Below are 7,074 nucleotides of genomic sequence, written 5' to 3'. Positions count from 1 at the left end.
CACAGAGAACTTTAAAGCCTTTAGAGAACTCTATTATGCTAACTTGAAAAAAAGAGTCTCAGTGACAATTTGCTGATGTAGTCGGTTTATTCTCTTAAATATGGAGATTTATATGCACTCTTTGCTGAGGTTCCTATGATGCTTTAGGTTTAATAAAGACTTTAAAACTATAAATTCTAAAAAGCTTAGTCCTGGTAACGGATCCGATTATACGCATAGAAGATGATTATATTATCCAAAGTTTGGCATCCCAGGATTAGAGAAGGGTGATTAAAACATGGGGGGGGGGGGGGCGGATCCAGGTACTGTGAGGCCTGAGGCTTACTCAATTTGGAGGACTCTGTTTAAGGAAGAAAAAAATTACTGATACACAGCTGAGTACAAAGTGAGTATTTATTTAGGCAGAGACAAAACAACAAATTATAAATTTGAAAAAGAGGGAAGTCACAACACATTACAAGCCTCACAAAAGCCGCAAAACTAACCTACTGGCTACACCTCTGTGACACTTTCCCCACGACTGGCCACCTGTTCAATTTACCCTTTAATGTGGTTGATGAAAATTTGTTTTTTATTAGTGATAGTTTTGAAAAGTTTATTTCATCTTCACAACTTGCTATATGTAATGTCATGTAAAGTTTTAGGATTGTTGTCAAGCTGAGGAGAACCTCTCTTTCATACATGGGCTGTGAAGTTTCACGGAACTGCAAGTTTTCTTGTGGAGCAACTAACCCTAAACACGTCCACATTTCCTGGCATCTAGGGCCACAGGACACATCAGTTTCTGCTGCAATGTGCTCCTTGAGTTCTCCTCTTTTGTGTCCCCAGAAATAGTGTTTAGAGATGCTGTCCCTACATCAGGGGATGGTTAGCATTATCTTTAATACATACAGAATTGACCGTAAGCAGATAATTAAATGTGTTCCCAACTCAGCTTTGATGTGGGTGAAGGGGAAGAATCTTATTAGAAGAGCGCCGAGGAGAGGTTTCCAGCCCTCTCTGCCTTTGGATAGGCCAGTGGGTCTTACATACCTACCCCATCAGGGCTGACTTCCAAGGCGCGGTGTCTGGGATGAGGGAAGAGGGGTGTGAAAGCAGAAGACAGCTGAACAGTTTCCCTCTGGCAACACAACCGCTTAAAGCTATTTTAAAAAAAGGCTATTCTCTGACTCCCAGAAACAATACCCCGCAGGCCCCGTCCCACTAGCATGCTCAGTACACCAGTTCAGTCCTGTCAGAGTAGAATTAAAACCAGAAAATGCCCCAGAAATAGAAAGATAAGAGTCCCCAGTGGAGGCAGGTTTCTCTGGGGGGTAATTGACTGAACACAACCAATTCTCTGGTGGATCAATGGCCATCATCTGCTGGAAGAGCTTTGCTAAAAGCAGCGCCCAAGAGCTGCCAGACAGGAAACAGGCACTCCGACCTGTCCTGGACGGGAGATGAAGCTGGCAGTTTAGACTGCTGAAAAACAGTTTTGAGATAAGCTGGTAGTTCCACAGAAATTAATCCGTGCCTCTAGACAGCACGTAAGCCTATTGGAAAGCTTCTTCAGTTCAAGCAGTTAATAATATATCAAGTCTTGTAGCTTAAGGGATACAATTTTCAAAATTATTGTACTAAGGGAATCATAAATTCCACCAAGACGAAGGTTGTAGTCCAGATATTTTATTTTAGATTTCCATCCGGGGTGTACTACGCCACTCCACATGAAAGTCAAATCGTCCCTGTAAAATGGCTTCCAGGTGATAAGTTTACCCCGAGGGCTCCAGTAAAGTCATGCATTCAGAGTTATATCTGACTTTCACAATCTATAAAGACGAGTTATCAATGTTTTGAAAGATTTGATAAGCAGGAGCAAAAACATGGCTTCTAGATGCTGGCATTTGTCTCACTAATGGGAGCAGCATGAGAAGCAGCAGCTCCTCCTGGATTTGGCTGCAAGCACACCGCTGACGTGCGTTTGGAGGCCGCCGTTTGGCGCCTGTGGGAGTGTACTTGTCTAACCTTGCGCTGACTCTAACAGACACAGGCAGCAGTGATGTCACTGTCAGCCACATTCAGCTTTTTAAAACAGGGGCGCCCTCTCTGCCAAGGCCTGTCAGGTTCCGGACCACTGCATATTAAAAACTGTGTTCCAGCAGCACCGTCTGGCCTAGGGGACATTTTATTAGGAAATGATTCTGTCGTTTTGTGGGGGGGGAGGGAAAAAATGCATTTCACCCAATAGAATTCAAAGGAATAATTGCTGTTTCTTCCCTCCCCAGAGCAGGGACGCCGTGGACTTCTCCAGTGTCTCGCGTGGGACACCACAACCCCACTTGGTGAGGACAGAGCTAACAGATGCGTTAGGAAGAGGCAGGAGGCTGAGTTCTAATTAATCTCCAGTTTGAGCGTTGCCTGTCATTGCATCCTTCCTTGTCCTGCAAGGCAATATTTTCATAAGTTGCTCCCTTGTCACCAGGGAAAAATAATTAGATTCTTTTTTTTTTTTTTTTTTTTTTTTTCAGAAAGGTAAGGTGGGTAGGTCTGCTGCAGACACTTATAAAACAATAATAGTAACAACAAAGGCCTCCCTTGTTTAGCTCGGGTTCCCGGGAGGAGGCTCACTGTGAAGAAATGCCTTGAGCATCATCACTTGAGCTCATGGGACGAAAGACAAGGACTGGCTGCACTGCTCCTCCATCCAGAATTTAAAACCACACCCATTCCTCAGAAACTCACCATGCACTTGAACAAAAGGACACTGCGGAAATGCTTCATTTACCTAGCTAACGCCAACAGTAAATGGGCTGTTTTCCGTGAAAGTACATCTTCCAAATAACTAAATGATATTTTAATTTTAACCCATTTGGTGTAACCACATCGCATTTTAGCATTTCTGCAACAATTGCCATACTTCCCTACCTTTTGGATTACTAATTTTTTCTTTGTGAAAACAAATTCTCATTAGTTACCAGCTCCCACCCAACAGTGGTGCTGGGGCTACCTGCCATTCCCTGCTGTCTGTGTCCAGAGAGCCCTGCCCTGGATGGCCCCCTGAACCCCACTGTCCAGACACCTTCTGTCCCCCTCCCGGCTTAATTTTTTTCTCTTCATCACTGCCTAGCGTGCTCATCTTTAACATGCTGTGTCTTTGCTTTATTTTTATCCTGTTTATTACCTGTCTCTGCCAGGAAGGCAGAATTTTTTGTCTCTTCTCTTCACTGCTGAGTCCCCGTTGCCCCGAGCAGCACCTGGCACACGATTGTTTAATAAATGGCTGAAGACCTCAGGCTCCAGGAGTGGGTGATTTGTGAGAGCACAGAGGAGGACAGTGGATTGGACTGCGGACATGGTGATGGGGCTGGGCTGTGGAGGAAGAGAAGGCCGGGGAGGTAATGAAAGACAAGCTCCTTGAGATGAGGGCCTGCCTCGTGGGCACCAGGAGTCCCTCGGCACCTGGCACCCAGCCAGGCCCCAGCAGCCCCTCACAAATGTTATCGAACGAATGAACACACTTACTTTCAGATTGGAGAAATCTGAAAAAGGAATGAGGCAAAACCAATCAGTTGTTGATTTCAGTATCCTGTCACCTCGGGTTACCCAGAATTCTGTCACCTGGGTGTCCCCTGGCTAGGCCACCCTTTTCTTTACTATTTAAGACCTCAAGTCTTGTGCAGCACAAGCTGTGGGAAGCTAGTGACCTCCCCAAAGGATCTCAGTAAATCCCCAGGCCCCTGCTCTCTGAGTCACCTCTGTCACCAACCCCCCAGACCTGCCAACGTTCCACCGGTTGTGCGTCCCCTCTCCCATCCTGTGGAGACCAGCCCTGTAAACCCTGGGAACACAGAGCAGTGGCTGCAGCAGCTCATTCTAAAATTAGGGGCTATACAGCAGTGCATCCAACAATTCGTTTGAGATTTCCTTTCCCTGTTCCTGAAAGTTCCTTGGCTTCCTCACACCGACCGCCCCGCCCCAGCCCAGGAGTCCTCGCGGCCCGCTCTCCTCCTCAGCCACACACAGAGCGGGCCCGGGAAGCCTGGCCCGGCCGCAGCGCTGCTCGGTGGGCCTGGCAGGGGTCCCTGGAGCACCGTCACCTGCGGTGTCAGGACATGGTGACTAGGTCTCACAGAGCTGTTTCCATTTTAATTAACTGAGTGTGGTTTGGATTTTAGAAACGTGATTTGGGTTATCTCAGGTAAATGTTTTATGAGCACAATTTCCAACTTGCAAATCATTAGAAAATTGCATCCTTCTCAACCCGTGTGTGTGGTGGGAAATTAAGAACAAATCGAGCGGGTCTGCCTTACCCAGGAGCTAATTCTGGCCGCAAGCCCCAGTGTAGCAGCCGCGGTGGACGCAGGGCGGGAATGAGGGGGCGCGCGCTGGAGGGGTGCTCTCCTCCGCGCTTACCAGGCAGGGGGTGTGGGGAGGAGTTACAGCTACAAGAAATTCTGCCTTGCAGCTCACCCTGCTCACACTCCTTTTAGAGATCAAGTTGCAGATAACCCCTTGTCCCCAGAGCAGGCTTTACTTCAGAAGAGCTGGCCGGCCCCCCGGGCCGCCTCCGAGGCCGCCAGCCCCCGGGGCGCAGCGTGTGTGGCGGGCTGCCCGCGGCCCACGCGCCCACACCCAGCCCCGCGGGCTCACCTGAGTCGGGGTTCCCGGAGGGCGCTGGCTGTCCCTCCTGGAACTGGCCGGACGTGGGAATTCCCAAGCCCACGCCGGACCCCCCGAGTCAGAAACCCTGGGGCGGGGCCCGGGAATCCGGGGGGGTAACAGCCCTTGAGGCGAGGCTGACGCAGCGCCAGCGTGAGGACCCTCCAGGGCTTCCTGAAGTTAACTCCGGGCATTCCGTAGGCTCCCCGTGCAGAGTCGGGCCTCCAAGTCTGGTGTCATCTGCTCAATCATTCCCCTGCAAGGGGAAAACAATAAGAAAGAAACCTAGTTTTATTTAGATAGATGAAGAAAAAAGGCGCAGAGTGGACGCCGGCTGCTATGGCACCGCAGTGGCGTGTCTGGCCCTGTCTCCAGGCTGCGGTGCTGGTAAGGCCGGGCCCCAGGGGCCAGCGATGGGCACGCAGAGAAGTGAAGACGTCCTTGGACAGTCCATCAAGCTGCCACAAAGTCCTGGCTCCTCTCTTAGAAGCGCCTCCCTTGTAGGTGTGCTCTGGCCGCCTCGGCCGCCGGAGGCCTGTGCCGAATTCTGTGCTAACATCCCTTCCTCTCACAGCCACCTTGGAGCAGGTGTTTCTTCTCCATTTTATGAACAAGAAAAGTGAGGAAACCAATCGTTCAAGTTCACACAGTGAACTTAAGTGGTGAAGCTGAGTCTACCCTAGAACGTTGGACTCCAAACCCTCTGCTCCCACCTGCCAAATTCGGCCTGGTCTGATCAGGAGCGGTGAGTGGGGTTTACGCGGAAGCCGCGGCCGAGGCAGAAGCTCCCTCCCGGCGCCCCGAGGATGTGTGGGCAGCAGGGGGAGGAGCAGGACCGGTCAGAGCGGGACAGATTCCGGGGGTCTTGCAGGGCTTAGTGAGGACTTGGCTGCCTCTGCTCCGCGGGGGAAGGCGCAGGAGGGTTCCGGGCTGGGGACGAGCCCAGTACGTCTTAACTTTAGGGGGGCTATTCCGGCTGCCGTGTGGGGAAAGGGCGGAAGGAGGGCGGGGGGGGGCAGCCGGAAACAGAGGGTCGACTGCTGGTTGCCAGGGACGGCGCGGTGGGGGAAATGGGCGAAGGCCGTCGAAAGGCACAAACTTCCGGTTATGAAACTAGTAAGTTCTGTGTGTGCCATGCACAGCATGGTGGCTGTGTTAACCGTGCTGCGCTGTATACGTGAAAGTTGCTGGGAGTAGATCTTAAAAGTCCTCACCACAAAAGAGCAAGGTAACTGTGAGCTGATGGGTGTGTTGACTAATCCTGTTGCGGTAACCACTGCCCAGTGTATTCATGTGTCAAATCATCACGCTGTACACCTTTAGCTCACACCGTGTTCCATGTCAACTGTGTCTCCATCGAGGCGGGTGGGGAGAAGGCCCTAAAGATGCACGAGTGTGTTGACCTGAACAGTTAGAAGAAAGGACTGCCATTTACTAACGCAGAGGAGCGGAGAGGAGAGCTTGATTTTGGACCAGTTAAAGCCGGAGGGGCCTATTAGGCATCCAGGTAAAGACGTCAAGTAGGCAACTGGGGACGCCAGCTCAGGAGCGAGGCCCGGGCCTAGACCTGGGAGGAACTGTAATGAGCCACCATGGACTAACGGGGCGGCGGCGGGGGGGGGGCATGAGGGGGCTGGGGGGGGGGCAGGGAAAGGGGGAAAGGTTCAGCTGGGTCCAGGCAGCCATTACCATATAGAGCCACAGGGGGACCAATGTCCCAGAAGAGCAAGTGTCGGTCAGAAAAGACGAGGCGGACCGGAAAGGGGCATTGCTGCTGCTGACAGCGAGTCCCAGGGAGCGCAGGGAAGGGCTGGGGGTGGGGGGAGGTGGGGGATGGGGTCGGGCAGTGTGGCCTACCGGACTGAAGCTGCGGTAAGTGTCCGGGGCCGAGGAATGATGGTTGGTTGAGTTTGGGCCTCCCTCGGGGAAAGAGGTCACGGGGAGAACGGGTAAGCGGGGACCCGGCTCCGGGCGCCAGGGCCCGGCGCGGCTGCGAGTGTGCGCATGCGCACGCGCCCCCGCGCGCCCCCGCCGCTCGGCTCCTGCCCCTGGGCTCTGGGCTGGGCGGGGTTCTTCGCCCGCGCTCTGCGTGCCGTCGGGCTCTTCTCCCGCTGGGCTGCTGACTGCGGGCTCCCCGGCTCTGCCTGGGCTGGAGCTCCTCGTTCGCCTGCACTGCTTTGGAAACACCGACCTTGACAAGGTTCCTCCTGGGGCTTCACGCAGGCGTTGCGTTCCTGCCTTCTTCAAGGCCCTAAATGTAAAGATGCCTTTGGGACTCAAGGGCTTTCCCAACGTGTGCCTGAACCGAGCTCATAATTCATCACGTTTCTGTATCCTTTCCCTCACATCCACCCCCTTAACCAGCCATAAATGATGCCAGACTTTTGAAGGCCAATGTTTTTGATTTTTAAAAAGAGTTAAAATCAACTTTCT

General features: G+C 52.2%; 1 long non-coding RNA gene across 1 annotated transcript; it reads right to left on the bottom strand.

Annotated features, from left to right (window-relative positions):
- Positions 1 to 297: 297 nt before the first annotated feature.
- On the bottom strand, positions 298 to 6,620 carry LOC116154745 (uncharacterized). Its single transcript, XR_004138677.2, has 4 exons — positions 6,499 to 6,620; positions 4,633 to 4,897; positions 3,164 to 3,351; positions 298 to 2,423 (listed from the first exon to the last, which is right to left on the bottom strand). It is a non-coding gene; the product is annotated as an uncharacterized LOC116154745 (long non-coding RNA).
- Positions 6,621 to 7,074: the final 454 nt, after the last annotated feature.

This window comes from Camelus dromedarius, chromosome 9 (genome assembly GCF_036321535.1).
Source record: "Camelus dromedarius isolate mCamDro1 chromosome 9, mCamDro1.pat, whole genome shotgun sequence".
In the NCBI taxonomy this organism is placed as follows: Eukaryota; Metazoa; Chordata; class Mammalia; order Artiodactyla; family Camelidae; genus Camelus; species Camelus dromedarius.
Note: the sequence above shows the minus strand (reverse complement) of the source record. Positions and strands in the feature narration are given on the sequence as shown.